The sequence below is a fragment of the Leuciscus leuciscus genome (genome assembly GCF_965113295.1).
Source record: "Leuciscus leuciscus genome assembly, chromosome: 3".
NCBI classification, from domain to species: domain Eukaryota; kingdom Metazoa; phylum Chordata; class Actinopteri; order Cypriniformes; family Leuciscidae; genus Leuciscus; species Leuciscus leuciscus.
Genome location: NC_138727.1, coordinates 14,994,957 through 15,011,269, shown reverse-complemented (window position 1 = coordinate 15,011,269; position 16,313 = coordinate 14,994,957).

Genomic DNA, 16,313 nt, shown 5'->3' with positions numbered 1-16,313 from the left:
TAAGTCATTCTTAAAAAAGGAAGATATGTTCGTAGTTTTGCCGGCCAGATTCAAAAGTTGAATCTATCAACTGACGTTAGCTCTGCTGTTGGGAAAACGCTCTGGTTGGTTGAAGCGCTGTCCTATTGCGTGCAGAGTGAATTTGAAAGACAGCCGTTTATCCCGCCCCTCGGATTGAACCGTGTCTATGGTGAGTTGCCAGACCTAACATCTTGATGTACTGTAGGTCTGGCTTGCCAGGCTAAAGGGTGAGTACATTTTGACAGGTGAACTATCCCTTTAAAGATGTTGAGCATGACACTGACTTGCACCGGTTTCTTTATTTCAGTGTCTTGTTTCCGTAAGGTTGAAGAAAATATGATCACAGCCATATCTGATCATTAAAAAACTCAGTCTAATTGAAGTTCCTCTTAAAAGACAAGTGGACACATGCAGTAACACTTCCCGAGTGTTTATGTGAAAGCAAAGTTGTTTTAGATAAAAGTGACTGCCAGACATTTTTTTAATCAAAAGCGCCATTATGCAATGTCATATGGTAAAGAACAAGCTCTGTCCCCACAAATATCTTCAAAAGAAAATAAGAGGCATCACCAATATTACCATATTTAGATAATGTGGAACATGGATGTCACAGCACTCTCTTTTTCATTTCTCTGGAGAACTGCAGATTATCTCTATAAATCCTTCAAGCTAAAAGTCTCAGAATAATTGCCACTTACCAGTATCACACCCCATACTTAATATCTGTTCACTAGTACATCATTGAAAATAAAAAATTGAATATGGGTGATCTCTAAAACACTTGGTTTTATTTGCTGCATTCCCATCCAACTATAGCACAAGATGGTATTCTACAGAAATAGTGAACTTTTTCCTCATTCAAGTGTTAGAAGCACTTTTTAGCAATGGATGGCAGTACAATATATCTCTAATATATTGCTGCAGGGTGCTAGTATTCTCAGTGGTATACAGCATGAAATACTATCATCTTACTTTCGAGAGCTTACAGAGCTAGTTCGGCCATGAGCTCATTTGAGGCATTTGTCCTCGGTTACTACCTACCCTCAAACATGGCGCATCACAGTTATATTCCATTCTGATTTCGCATTTTTCCTATTAAATAAATGCCACTCGTGAATATGTCAAAGTATATCACTGTAATATTAGTAGTGTGGGTTGAGGAGAGAAAATCTATTGACTGAGGTGAAATATGTAAATAAACATTTGTAAAAAATTCTATGACAGACAGCTTTGGAGCTTTGTAGCGTGACAAAAAAAAAAAAGGGTAGTCTAACTAAATGTGCCACATCAGGCACTTGCAGTGTAGTTGATAAACTGAAACAATCTTGTTTTGTTTTGAGCTGTTGTTCTGAAAATTTTACTAGCATTATCCCATTCTTCCAGCCACTCATGGTCGCAGTTCCCGGTTTGAGAGCATTGGCACCCTGTTGGTGGAGAAGGGGTAATGGTGCGAGAGGCTTTTAGGAAGTACTGCAAGAAAAGTGAGACAATAGACCATGTCAAAACATATAAATTTTGCAGAGGGAAGATACAAACTTCAAGACAACACAGAAAGCACTGTCATTGCACTGTCATCATTAATGTCTAATTGAACACTACATTAGACGATGTTCAGACTATCTAGAATACATTTTCAAGGTATGGGATTACGAAAACAAGGATAACTTTAGGTGGTATAAAACAGACAAAAGGGATTGTTAATCTATTCTCTGTTGTTTGATTTCTTGTGAGTGAACGCCCTGTCCGAGACTGATGTAATACCTTGCAACATCAACTCTATCAAGCCTTTAACTTGAGAGTGGGGATTTTTTTATTTATCATAAGATCTCAGTGGTTTTCACTGCCCCACAAGTCTATCTCCACATCTGACAGGCTGTAATTATGATTGTAATTATGTCATATTCAAAAATGACATGTTTTCCTGGTTGAATGTCTCAGAAATATTGTGATTTCTGTCTTGCTGTTTAAGACAGGAACAATAACTATGATCTTTAAAATCAATGTCATGTATTATACACACAGCTGGGTGTAAACAGTCATCTATTAGTTGAATTTTAAAGAAAAAGTAAGTAAAAAATAAAAACCTTACAATTATTTATAAGCATGAAAGCATTTCTGATGAAAAATGACAACATAATTTTACACTGGAGGAACATAGTCAGGAACATAGTCAGGGAAAAACATATGGTCGGGATACAATACAATAAGTAACAATTATGCAAAGAAAATAAGACTGTGCAAACTATGGGGGCACAGAACCTAAAATTCCAAAGATGTTCTGAAACACTGTCATCAAATACAAAATATAGTTATAAAGTTAGTTTGGGATAGTTCACAACACATTTTAAATTGTGAAATGTCATCATTCACCCTCATGTTGTTACAGAAAGTGAGAACCCTGTGACCACAAAAAATTGTGAAGTCTTAAATTACGCACATACTGTATCCCCAATCACACACTGTGGTTCCCCAGTTTGAAAAACCCTGCACCAAATCCCTCTACAGTATTAAATATGTGTGTGCATCTGAACTGGTGCACTTTTTTTATGGGTTAAGTCCTCTGAAGGGTGTCTGAGTCAGAGTCTTATTTTGAAAGGCCTTGTCATGCTGGTTTTAACCCTTATGTTCTCTATTCCCCATCAGTCACATTGCCCTTCAGTCATAATCTCATGGAAATAGTGTTAGATTACAGAAAAAATAAGCATTTCCTACATGGATTTGCATGCTTGGATTAGTACAGTCATGTACTTGAGGCACATGTTTTCCGCAAACGCACATTAGAACCATATGTAGATCTTTTGTAAACCAATCCTGTCCTTCTGTCTGACACTCTGAATTTATGCTCTGAATTATCCTTAAGTGTGTAGCTTTTGTTTTCTCTGATGCATTCTCAAACAGCTGATTTCCCCACGTGTTTCTGTCAAGGAATGATCTCAAAGCTTTTATAGTAAACAGGAAATGGATCAGCATCAGAGGGGAACATACCCAGTCTGACTTTTAGAGATTGAAGTCATGATTGATCTCATCGTCCATGTGACCTCTCTGGATTTTTTTACATACCCATCTGAGTTGAGTTTCACCAAAGCATTGTTGTATGAAGACCACATGTATGACCTACAGACATATGGTAATCATTCAAGGTGTTGTCAAGTCTCAGAGTCATTGTTGTAAATTTGAGCCAAGGTCACTGTTATAAAATAGAAATGTGGTATAACACTGATTTGTAAAAAAAAATGTAGTCCAAACCACTTACACACAATGTACCAGTTACTTAATTCATCTGTCTTTTTTGGTAATTTACTAATTGACAATGTAACTACGATGTTGCATGCTCAAAATTTCATTACCATCAAATAAGATAACCAGATAACCAAGAACATTCCAGTTACATACTATAGTTATTCGTAATATTTAGGTAATTTCAAGAATTGTTTTGCAATGTAACTGCAACCCCATGTGCCTGTAATTTCAAAACAATTATTTTATCAACTCACAATGTTGCCAGTATGGCCGCCTAAGGTTATAAGATAACTAAGAACAGTATGTAGGCCTACTATATTCATTATACTATAGTAATTTTACTTACTGAAAAAGTAACTGGAATGTAATAGGCCCATACATTTATTACCATCAAATTACACATTCTTTATAAATGTTCTGTTGACCAGCATTTGCTATTTAAAATGTAATTAAATGTCAGTTGAAATTTTTAATTTCCCTTAAGATAAAATGTGTTTCTTTTCACCAATTAGAAGATACGGTCGATATGTGCATTAAAGCCTAAATCTACCTTTTCATAAAATCAGTAAGAGCTGGGGGAAATCTGCAGAGGCATCATGAGTCTTTTTGAACGATTCTGAATCAATCAGAAGAATCCAATCGGAGTTTAATTTGAACTGCGTGGGACATTTTGCGCCCCTACACTATCGTGGAAAACTTGAACGCTCATTTGATGTTAAAGATGCTGATAATGTGCGGTCTCAGCTTAATTCAGCTCAAGACAGAAATTATCCACTCTACAATGACAAAATACTTCAAGACTTTGAATCACTGAACAAAGCTGAAAGTGTGGCATAGCCTTTGAATCAATGGACGTCCACTGTCTGCTACACACTACAATACCATACTTCTCTGTTTGGTTATTTAATTTGGTATTTACTTAGTTGTATTATGGATCCCATGTGTATCCCACCTTTTCTTTTAACCATGGACGAATGAACTCCTTAACACGAGTGTCCTCACAGGTTCACTACTAACACTGACAATCAGAAAGTGTCCAAATAGGCTACTTTAAAGAAAGAAAAACAAAAAATGAAAGGGATAATTATTAGTTCTAGGAACTATCCCTTTCAACCCACAAAGTAAATGTCACTTGATACTTTGTCATATAATGCAACAACATATATACAGTATATATATATATATATATATATATATATTAGTTTGGACCGGGGCCACTAACAAAAAGTATTTGTACAAATATACAGAGCCAAAAATCACGCACACAAAAATACTCACATGTGTGCACCCTTGGCCTGTGTAAGAAGATCATATATTCTATGAGATTTATCAGGCTTACAGAATGCCCTGGGGTTGCATGTTTCTAATCCTCCATCTCTGTGCATTGATACCGCCTTTTGACTGAAATAAGCTCCACTCTCCTGAGCAACACTGAGCACATCTACACTCAAGTGAGCTGAGTTATTCTCTTCATGCTAATTTAGATAGAACTTAAAACACAGTCTGAAACTTTTCTATCCAATTTATGGTAATAAAGGCTCAACGATATCTTACTCAGATCTCTGTAGAACAACTTGGCATCATTTAGCCTGCAAATGAAAGCTTGCTAAGACATGTTTAAAGAACTGGTAGATGCTACATTTCAGATATATTCATCCCATGGAAATAGTACATTCAAACTATCCTTATGTCTCTGCTATTTACTCTGTCAAAACCAGATGGTGACCAGTGGCTTGATGATGCTCCAAAAAGCGTACAAATATATCATAGTCCATGGAGCGCACTATATTCCATGTCTGCCAAAGTCATACCATAACTTTGTGTGTTATTTAATTATTTGTCTGTAATGTAATCACGGTCTGAAAGGGGTGTGTATGGGTGAAATCGGTATTCGGGTCCCCCTCATTTGATATTGCAGTCCGGGAGTGGGTATTGGGGGGTTCCCTTGAAATTGAAGAGGTAAGGGCTGAGTTGAATGGCTGAGTAATAGTAATAGTAATATTCATAATAAGTAATATCAGTCATAAAATAAGGAAGAAATATTGAAATAACAATTTAAAATGATAGAACAAATAAAATGAATATAAAAAAAGAGTAATCAACATTATAAATTAATTAACATTATAATTTAATATTTGGTTTGATTATTGGATTAAAAAGGCTATTTTCTGTAAAGCTAATTTGAAACTAAGTGTATTGTGAAAACTGCTATGCATATAAACTGATTTTAATTCAATGACAATTCTCATTTGTCTGTACAGTTATTATTAATTATACCGTTACTAAACTACATTAATATAAAACTAAGCGTTTTAGCTTTGCACGCATTTAAACATCTTATCACTGTAGGTTGGTATTATTCTTGAATGCGTCATTATCTGCCATCAGTACAAACTATTTAAACAAAACACCAGAAAATAGAACAAACACTGTTTGAGGACAAAATCATAAAGCATAAAATCTTGTTAGTTATTCAGCTAATGTATGTGCGATCATACAGATCAAAAGAAAGAGTAGGATGACTCAGCTTCCCAATGGAGGACCAAGAAGACGCTTTTAAGTGTTTGACATTGAGGTTCCTGTTAACATTCAGAAGAAAATGCACATCGACACCACTCTCATTTGCATTCCTCTCAACTAGTTGTATTTTTGTGACAAAGAATAGAAACAATCCTCAATGTCCACCACTTTTACTTTTTTAATGTAAAATTTTCTTAATGTGTCTCACTTTTGACCCCTTCCTCTGACTCTGTCTCTTACAATCTTGTTTGCTAACCTTCAGGGGCAAAAACACAGAGACACTTAAGAGACCAAAGTTTTTATCTGTTTAGACAAAATGGTTCTCAGCTATTCTAGCAGTGTCCACTGGGCCTCAAATCTTTTTTCAAATTCAGTGATTCAAAAAATACACACACACTCTCTAGCAAACGTCACTCTATAGTGACTTTTACTCTGCACCACTAAAATGTCACACTGTGGTGCCGTGTGCATGGGGAAAATAGTTGAAAAGGTAACATGAAGACTTCAGATGCAGAAGCCTCTAAGTTCCATCTGAAATTTTCTTCTAGAATGATCATTTTTATCAAGCTTGCATGTTTATGTTCAGTTATTTCACTTTAATGGCAATGAAAATTACCTATTCATTGTCATTATAGTGAAATTACTGAACTTAAATATACGAGCTTGATAAAAATGCTAATTTTAGAAGGAAATTTTAGATGGCACTTAGAGGCTTTTGCATCCAAAGTCTTCATAGAAGTATAAAGAATTTCAAGAATGCATTTGTTTCACTGCATTGCACTGGAAAATGAAAAGGGTCTTTTAAAAACTGATAGGAACTCATAACTGTTTTAAGCCACAGCGTGGCCACTGCACATTAAAAGCAGGATTAAAATAATTACCAGTATGACCAGGTCATTTCATTCTCTAGCCCCCGGTCACCCCGCGTTTTCTAAAAGTGCCCTGGAGCAGCATAATGTGAGTATTCCTGCTGTGGACGTTTCAGGGGGCAGCGAAGATCAGCGTGAATGAACAGCCATTAGCATGTCAGAGCACAGAGCCAATTAGAGCCAGTCAGTTGCTATGGCTAATCAAAAGACTATATGCCCAACATTAAATGCAGCACACTCTTTTTCTTTCATAAAATGCCTGTTCCTCAATGTGCCGAGATTCTCCATTTCAGTATATCACTTTACCCATTGAGTATGTTGGAATGAGCAATGCCACTTATTTTCCTTTCAATCTGATACCATGGCCAATACCACCTGAATGGATTTTTTTTGTGATTTCAAAGCATAAGAGGTAGAATTATAGCCATAAAATCATTTAAAAGTCATTACATTTTTTTTTTTTTTTTTTACATTTATAAGCTAAAGTGCGAATGGTCAGACTTCTGTTGTTGTTAATTTATTGATTTGTAATTTATTAACAAATAAAAAGCAAACTTGCAGGCAAATGTTTATAATAAACTTTACACAAACCTGTTATGATAAATGTCACATTTACTTTTTGTTGTTCGTGTTAGTCTGTCATTTTTCGATCTAGTTTGAACAAGCTGCGATTGAGGTGAGTACTGCCTGTGACTGTTTTTCAGCATTTCTGCATATTAAAGTGCCCCTATTTATGCTTTTCCCAATATTACCTTTCATGCAGCATGTATTAGCTGTTTGTGTATGTAAAAGGTCTGCAAAGTTTTTACAGATCAAAGTGCATGACATTATTATATACTAAAAGAAAGAACCGATTCTGAACTGCTGAAATTAGTCGTCAACAATTCCAGTCTCACTTCCTGCTACATACCTGTAACGATGTAACAAATTTGCATAATGACAGCTTGTGGTCTTCATTGGCTGCCTCCAACAACGTCTACTTTGACCCACCCTCAAACACTGTAGTTGTAGCTCAGGCCCAGTAGAGTTTGGTTTGTGTTGTCGTCACGTCGTGAAGATGTGTTTTCAGTGCTGTGAATCCACTTTACATGTATTTTAAAAGGATGAGAACTGGTGCTTGAATTGAGATTCAATTCTGACGCCATCATTGTTATCAATGTGTATCAAGCGCTGAGGAAGCCTCCGGAGCTGAGATGCAGATATGGAAATAGGTGTTTGGTTTCCAACACGTGGTGTAAGCGTTCGACCAGTCACAACAGATTGGGCCATCTGGCCAATCAGAGCAGAGTAGGCTTGCCGAAAGGAGTTGTTTAGAGAGACTAAATCTTTGAACAAACTGTTTTCAGAATCTTTGAGAAATTAGGGGATGTGCAATGTTATTATATTAACATGTATCCATGTTTTTTAAACTTGGATGCATGTAAACCCTTTTTTTGGAGACCTCCAAAACAAGTTAGGAACCTTTGAAATGGCATAATAGTGGCACTTTAAAATAAGTGTAAGGATAAAATGCTTACAAAGTTTACTAGTTAATTTTTCTACTTTGAAGCTTGTTATAGGCAATACATTTTTTGTGACTGATAAAAAAAAAAATCGCTAGTTACAAAACTGTATAGGTTTGATATATTAAGGGATTTCCACTAATTCCACTTGTCTGTAATTAATTAATTAATAAAAAATAAATAAATATTTGAATCAAAATTTTAGAAAGGAAAAAACAAACAAACAAACAGTTAATCATGCCCCTTTAACTGTGTGTTATTTCTGTAGGAAGGCCTTTTCCTACCATTGGAGCAATAGAGCAGTTCAGTCATGATGTCAATTTGTAGGCTAACCTGGAAGAGTAATTTACCATGTTCTCCCTCTGGAATATGTTTTTAAAATAGTGGTTTCCGATGTATGAGTACATAAGGTGTTTGGTAACATTAATTAAAGCCATGTTTTGTTTTTTAACCTAAATGACATAGTCAGAGCTCAAAATGAATTTTGTGCTCTATATAAACCTAACAAAGATGGAAAAAAAATAGGCTGTGCTCATTTTATATTTTAGAGGAACTGCAGTGTTTGTTTCCAACTCTGTATTTCAAGAGATAGATTGCAATCTTTAGGACCGCAAACAAGAAAAACGCCCATGCAGCACTCTTTCTTTCGCTCTGTATTTCTATATCTGTCTCTGTTTTGATACACTTAAATGGTGTGTCCACTCAGGATCTTCATGACAGTTTGACTGACAGCTGAACAGAAAAGCTATTTGCTTGAATAAAGAACAACCACACAAAGAGCGTTAGGAGGTCTGTTATTTCTGACATTGAGCTGCCTCCAAGACACAAGGATAGCGATCAAGGTACCAATAAGAAAAGAGTGACTGAGAACGAGCGTGTGGGGAGAAAGAGAGAGATGGACTGAGTGAAATTAAAATATCCTACCTATCCTCTTCAGTGGTTTTATAATGTTTCCAGTCTCCTGGTGCTGTGCCCTTTCATATGAGCTCAATCAATATCGCTCCATCACAACAATGTAACAAACTGCTGTCTGCTTTATGATGGACCATCACTTACACGTTTTAAAAGGTCACAAAGACTGCACAAGTCACAAAAGGACAGGTTCAAAAGTACACATTGATATTAAAAATGAGAATCAATATAACTGTCATAAGGAATTCTGCCATTTGAAATCTTCATGCACAGCTATCTGTCAGGGAGCCACACACTAAACAGAGTAGGTTTCAAAATGCTTTATTTGAACAAACTGATAAGGCAAAACAATTGGCAGGCAGATGAGAGAAGCAGACGACGACTGATGAAAGGTGAGTTGCTCCTGGAGGGAGGGAGACAAGGAACTGGGAACCAGCAACAGGAACGAGGAGAGGAAAGGAGGTTAGAATATCTTCAGGTAAGAGGTAAACCAACAGGAGGTAGTCTGAGCTCTAGACAAAACTAGACAAAGGCTGAATCCGAAATCACCCCCCTAAACCCTCATTCACTATTCCCTACGTTAATCTACTAATACAGCTCACCTGAAGGAGTGAATGAAAACGAATGAGTGAATTCGGACAGCTGTTGAGCATACATCGGTTGTACACTCGTTATTGCAATGCAACGTAGGATTGAATAAGTGCACTCAGTAAAGTCCACTATGGTTTCAGACCCCACTGGAAATGACTGTCCCTTCAATTAACACCCTATCTAAGGGGATGGGGGTGTTTGGTGTTTTTAGCCCCCAACGGCACCTTCCAGGCAGCGAGGGGATGGGTAGGTTGAGGTTAGGTTAGCTGCCTGGAAGGAGCCATTGGGGGCTAAAAACACCATCGAGCGGGGATGGGGGTAATTTCAGATTCAGCCGAAGTGTGTGTGTGTGTGGCGGGTCCTTTTAAACAGGTGCTGGGGTGATGAGTGACAGATGGTGGTGATCAGAACTCAGGTGATTGTGATGTCAGTGATTGAGTGTGGGTGGAGCCTTGTGATTCAGTGCAGGTGAGCTGAAGGAGGGATGATGGGAAATTAAGTGTAGGATGGTGACTCTAGGTGTGTTTGACATCAGCTGCGGCTGGATGTAACCGATCGGCGAGAGTAGCCGCGTGCAGGCGGGGAGGAGCTGCAAACGGAGACGTGAAGTCGGACACTTTTCACAGAGACATTTTCATTCAATACTTTATGTACTGCTTCATACAGTGTCTGTTTGAAGAAGAATAAAGTTCAACATTAGCTACTATCTGTTATGCAGTTGAAGGATGAACCCAATCGCAGACAGGTTGCAGGACACACAAGGTTTATTATATACAAATAAAAGGGAAAACAAAGCCCACGAGGGGGCAAAACAAGACTAGACAGGACAACGAGTGACTAATCTAGACTGTGACTTGACTACAAACAAATAAAGAATACAGAACCTGAGAACACGCTTCCTGAGAACACGCTTCCTGAGAACACGCTTCCTGAGAACACGCTTCCTGAGAACACGCTTCCTGAGAACACGCTTCCTGAGAACACGCTTCCTGAGAACACGCTTCCTGAGAACACGCTTCCTGAGAACACGCTTCCTGAGAACACGCTTCCTGAGAACACGCTTCCTGAGAACACGCTTCCTGAGAACACGCTTCCTGAGAACACGCTTCCTGAGAACACGCTTCCTGAGAACACGCTTCCTGAGAACACGCTTCCTGAGAACACGCTTCCTGAGAACACGCTTCCTGAGAACACGCTTCCTGAGAACACGCTTCCTGAGAACACGCTTCCTGAGAACACGCTTCCTGAGAACACGCTTCCTGAGAACACGCTTCCTGAGAACACGCTTCTTGAGAACACGCTGCTTGAGAACACGCTGCTTGAGAACACGCTGCTTGAGAACACGCTGCTTGAGAACACGCTGCTTGAGAACACGCTGCTTGAGAACACGCTGCTTGAGAACACGCTGCTTGAGAACACGCTGCTTGAGAACACGCTGCTTGAGAACACGCTTGAGAGGGTACTCACAGGAATGTGCAGTCTCACAATGAAGGATAGCAGATAACATGTAACACCATAGCAGGTTTAACAATGAACCGACACAGGATAGCAAACACAAGGGGATTAAATAGGGAGAAACTAATGAAGACAGCAGGTGACACAGATGAAACAATAATGACTAACCAAGGGTAACAAGGGGGCGGGGTTACATGACGAGACAACGCAAGCACATGGCCAAACAAATGGCCATGTGCTGCACATGAAAACAAGGGCCTGTCATGATTCTGCCGCAAGACGAGAGAAAACCAAGAACAAGATGGCAGAATCATGACAACTATCAATGAAGTGGAGTCTACGTTTTTTAATCAGTTTTAATTTGATAAACATGACACAATATAACATCGCAACTACATGAAAAGAGTGTTTACTGTTATAAAAAACTGATTTGTGAGCTTTAGAGGAACTAAAGGTGTTTGAATAAACACGAAAAACACGTGATCGTTGTCATGCGGTGAATCCGGCCAATCGTGGAACAGCTGTGTCGTCATCAGAGCTCGTGCAGCCGCTCTTGAGAAGCTGCGCTGGCTGAGTTCTGCGGCTACTCTCGAATCGCTCTCGCAGTACTTTGATGGCATACATCACAGTCACGTGGAGTCAGTGCTTTATCAAGTCGGACAAAATTTCTAACTGGCATGCACTGCTTCAAGTCAGCCGCCGATCGGTCTGCGCAGAGCTGCATGAAGTCGAACTAGCCTACTGTTACGCAGTTAGAAATAATGCATTGAGCACTGATGGAAAGTGACGAACATTCCCTTAAGAACTAGGAGTATTTCTTAAAAATCCAGTGTAAGCAAATGGTCAGTGGTTTAAACCCTGCATAATGTGATCGTAGAGTCATCACTATTGTATCCTCGAACACTTAACACTTGACCATAAGTGATTTCAAAAGGATTGTCTCCCATGTAAGCTAAGATGAACCTCTTGCATCCCTTATCTCTGAAATATTAAAATTTTAATAACGTTTATGTATAAAACAATATATATATATAATGCATCCTTGCTGAATAATAGTATTAATTTCTATAAGCACCATTATAATAGCGCCATTTACTTGCACACTCTCACCATTGTTTTAGTGCCCAGTTCACTAATATAAATAGTTGCTACAGTTCCCATCTTGCAGGCTGGTTCTCAGTGCTAGGTTGTGAAAATAGTAGACAACACCCTTTCTTCTAATGTCATTAGATAAACCTTTAAATCCACAAAGACCTGTTTGTATACATCATTCTAATACCGGAGCTCAAATGGCCAAAAGCCTGCTTTGCCTTTGCTGTGTTAAACCAATGGGAGTTCAAAGTCCCTTGCTTGCATGAATTCAAAGACCTGTAGAGGACAGGAGTGAGTTCAAACATGTCTCTACAAAGCAAAATTCCTCTTATGTAGTTTTACCGAGAATGTGTCCAAAACAGAGAAGGAAAACAGCAACAGCCATTGAAGAGATGGAGAGATGAAAGTAATGAACGTGAAGTATTTATCACTTGGCACAGATATGTGGGAAAGTGCAATAAAGATGATTTAAACCTTTTGTAATCATACCAGGACAGTTTGGAAAGGCTTTGCTTATCTTTGTTTCTTACTCTGCACATGGCACGCATATATCGTCATGCAAAGTGTGCAATATTGTCTGCGAGTAGAAGTGTCTGAATATGCTCATTTTCGCAACTTCACGCTCTTTCAAAAAATAAAGAACTATGTGATGTCCATTACTTAATATATGAGTGATCAAATCAGTATTATTAGACATGCATGAATGAGTAAAATGTCTCACGATGGACTTCTCACCATGGTTTCCAGTTTTCCATCTTCTCTTTCCAGGCCTATATCTGCCCTCTCATGCTCTTACATCATCACCAGCTATTTAGTAATAATAATACTACTAATAATACTACTAATAATAAGTTATATAGTGCCTTTCAAGGAAATGTATAGCATGGGAGATAATAACTGAACAAGTATTGACATAGCAGAAAGGAGAACCAATCAGTTTCAAAATAATGTGAATAAATGAGTTTTAAGTTCTGTCTTAAAGGTATGTAGTGATAAGACAGTACAGAGTTTCTGCGGAAACTAATTCCAGAGCTTAGGGCCCATAATACTGAACGTCCTACCAGCAGTAGACAGTTTGAATTTGGGTAAAACAAGTAGGTTGTCTGAGCAAGATCTAAGAGTGCGGGCAGGAAGGTAAAGCTGAATTAACTCTGCCAGATATAAAGGTGCTAAACCATGACAGGCCCTATAAACTAAGACAAGTAGTTTGAACTGAATGGGCAATAGGCAATAGGGTGAAGGATTGGATTGATGTGAGCAGATTTTTTGTAAAATGTAAGGGTATAAGCAGCAGAGGTTTGTACCAGGACTTTAGCTGGAAGGCCACTAAACAAGGAGTTACAAATAGTCCTATGTAGACGTAGAAGCATCTAACTCTGGTTGTAAGCCTAAACTTGACATAAACTGTAACTTGTCCCTCAAATCTGATTGGTTGATTGGAATGCTGTTCCAGGATCAAAAAAGATGTTGTTCTTGGTGAAACCATGTTCATTGTTTAGATCAATTCTCACCAAGGAATTGTATGTGTATCTGTTCATTCAACTGCGATAAGACAAGAAAGACAACTCAATTTGGTACTCATGCGTTGTCTGAGAGGCACCGTTCTGTGTGTGTGCTTTAAGTGTGTGTGCACAGTCTATCAGACAGTGTGCAAGTACCAAATTGAGTTTTTTCACATCTTCGTGCACTTGGATAGATAAAATCACTTGAATGTTTAGATTGGCAAGAATTAAAAACACATGCAAATGGTAAACTTTCATGACAATGCAGCACTGGCCTTTTCCCCAAAAGCATCGTTAACCAAATATGGTTGCAAGTTACGTTATTACCAACCATTTAAAGATTTGACATTTCCCGAAACCACACAGCACCTGTCAAAAGTTTGGAAACATTACAATTTTTATGTTTTTGATATATATTAGCGTGCCAACAATCATTGTGGAGAGAACCCGCAATGAATAAAACCTCAAATAAAACAAAACAACAGTGAAAAAAAAACAGTTAATTAGTCTTCTGATCGATAAAGTGTCAAGTGCAATTCCATCAACTTCCTGTGCGTCTTTCACGCTGACCCCAGGCCATCGAGCAGTCCTTATTGTCAAGCCCTGTATTTTCTTTCTAAACAGATTAGCAAGTGCAGTTCTTTTACTTTCATGTCTCTCAGCTTTGCATCTCATCCCTGTATTTTTGAGAATAAATCCGTTCTGCACTGCACGCTGTACACAATAAGATGCTGTAAGACATACACACAGACATAAGGAGATGTGTATGCAGTCTTTTCTGTTCCTGTGACAAAACGCCTCTATGTTTTTCTCTTCCAGGCAGCAGCAGATAACAGCGATGAATCTAGTGTCTGTGTCCTTTTCTCTCAGGTGTAACTTTGAGCGCTTCCTAAAAGAAAGGAAATGCCAAAAGAGGGGCATAAAACCCAGACCAAAGCAGCACGGAACGGTGTATTTACAGGAGTCTCTCAGAAAGTCAGAGCGAGATAGTAGTAAATGACAGTGCAGTTGTAAATATCCCAGTAGAAGCAGAGAAAGTCACTGTGTCTCAGCAGAATCTCTGCTGATGTTACTGTTTTCTGGAGATGCGCTGTAGCAAAACATGTATCTTACTCTGAAATCATCAGAACTGTCACTGTTACTGTCAGTTGACCAGATGTAGGATATGAGCTGTTGCAAAACATAGTGAGCTGTCTGCTGCCTACATATACTAAATTGACTTTACTTCTAAAGCAACATTTTACTGAGATGAAACGTAGTTTGATTTGGAAAATTGCACTTGTAAAGTGTATAATAGTCATGATACTTTATTGATACTATTAAACTTTTCTGTTAACATTTTGCTAAGCTAACAATGTGATGCTGTATTGAGCTTAAAAATACTCTACCCAGCAAGCAATTTTGAGTTTAAAAGATGTCTAATAGCCGTCCAAACACAGCCCAGACATCTAGGCTAAAACAAGGCAAAATTTGGGCTGTCAGTGAAAATTTAATAGACATCTAAACCATAGCCCAAGAATAGACTAGTCATCAATTAGATAACAAATAATAACTTATAAACACTGTTTACTTTGCTTACATGATGGTATATCATACATCTCGCAAGTTATTTGGGCAAAAAACGACATGTAACCAAATTCAAGGTTATTGAATTATTGAACAAATTCAAGTGGGTTACTCATAGCCGGACTATTTCGGGTTATAGTTAACCTAGACGATGAAATGACGGCTATTGCTTGCTGGGCACATACAAAAATACTGGGTAAATAGCCATAATATTTAAAAATAGTAAAATGTTGGACAAAATATATATATTTTTAATTATCGTCGCTGTCGGGCGGAATCCTCGTATCTCCAAAACCATTATTTTTCAGGAAATAAAAAAAACTGCATATTTTTTGAGTTATTAAACATTGTATCGTTAAAGTTGGTATTATACCTTATATTGCTATCATATACTGTTGTATACCAAAATTAACACAACATTTCCCTAAAATCATGTTTAATCGGAGATACGAGATTTATGACTTGAGAGCAGGGAGATACGAGGTTACACTGTCATTGATTAGAATGGAATGGACACAGACGTCGCTGCTGCCAGCAGTGTTTATCAAAGTCTGCGGTCGCGTTCAGCATTTTGATAAGAGATAAGGCTTTAAGAGCTAATCAAATCTAATGATGTGGTTACATACATCTTCCTAAACTCCATTTTAAACGTTTAAGAGATATGAGTGATGCAATACCAAAATATTAGGCTGTCTAAAATAGGCGGAAATTAATATCTGCACGCAAACAAAATCGGCGGTCGCGTTGAGCCTTTTGACAAGAGAAAAGGCTTCAATAGTTAACCAAAGCTAACGACTGTGGTTACATACATCTTCCTAAACTCCATTTTAAAGGTTTAAGAGCTATAAGTGAAGCAGAACAAAAAATGATGAGCTGACTAACGTTGTCTAATAGGTGGACATTTGCCTAATCTGCACGCAAACTTATGCCGCGTTCCAGGCAACCTGTAACCCGTGTTTTTCCAACCTTATACCCGTGAAAGTGCACTGGAACGGCAGTCAAACCCGTGATTTCCCACCTGTGAACTCGTACTAGATTGATGT